Genomic DNA, 1,060 nt, shown 5'->3' with positions numbered 1-1,060 from the left:
AAAATCGCGAGGCGAGCTGATCGGGGAGACTAAAGCAGACCAGGAGACTGAGTATTTGGATACTGCAGGTCCAGACACAGACACAACACCAAAGGAATTTGGGAGGTATCGGTGTGATATAACCATGCTCGTTTGGGTGGGCATTTATTGACACCCCTTTAAATCTGGTACGCTTCTTTGCCTGACTAATGGTGGATTTTTATGTATACTGATATTTATGTATTTTTATCTTTTCTGGAATAATATTGTACTTCACTATATATACCCCCTCTCTTTTAATTTTGGATTAAATACGGAGCTATTATCCCATCAGGCGAGAGATTGGGTTGATAAACCAAACAGGACGCGGATGTCGAATTAATTTCGGTTCGGATTAAACAAGGAATTCTGACTCTATTTTGACTTTTCAGATATAAAACTGAGACCTATTGGACATTGTGATGTATACACTTTTTACACTTAATTTTTCCCGTATCCAAGAGGGTGCGCACAGTTGTTAATATTGTATACTATATCGCCGGACTTTAAAAAGGTGGAGGGGACCATCTTAACATCTGTTGCTGTACTATTGAGTTGGTGCACTGGTATTAAATGTGTTGTATTGTATTTCTAGATAAAGATTCTTTGTAGCACCAGGTTGGGGGTGCTCGACTATACACGACTATATGTAAACAAAAGAGTTTTTTTACAAAAGATGTAAAGAAAGAAAAGAGACTATATGCCTATTCTGGAGCACACTTATAAATTAATTATAAAAATCTAGTTTTTAATGATATTAATATTAAAAATACTAGGCTTTATGTGACATATAAATGTTATCACTTGAACGGGTAACACATCTAGCATCAAAACTTGTACTTGTGTCTGGAGAAGCTGCATCTGGGATTGTTACTCCACAGCCACAATAGTTAGGGCCCTTAACAACTCCTCCATGGTAGACGGGACAGATGCATGATATATGACCTTCGCATCCTTTAACATACACCACAATTCAACAAACAAACAAAAAAGCAGTCCATTTACTTTCACAGCACAGTAAACAGATCTTTATCACAGCAAG

The sequence above is a fragment of the Pseudophryne corroboree genome, chromosome 5 (genome assembly GCF_028390025.1).
Source record: "Pseudophryne corroboree isolate aPseCor3 chromosome 5, aPseCor3.hap2, whole genome shotgun sequence".
NCBI lineage: Eukaryota > Metazoa > Chordata > Amphibia > Anura > Myobatrachidae > Pseudophryne > Pseudophryne corroboree.
Note: the sequence above shows the minus strand (reverse complement) of the source record.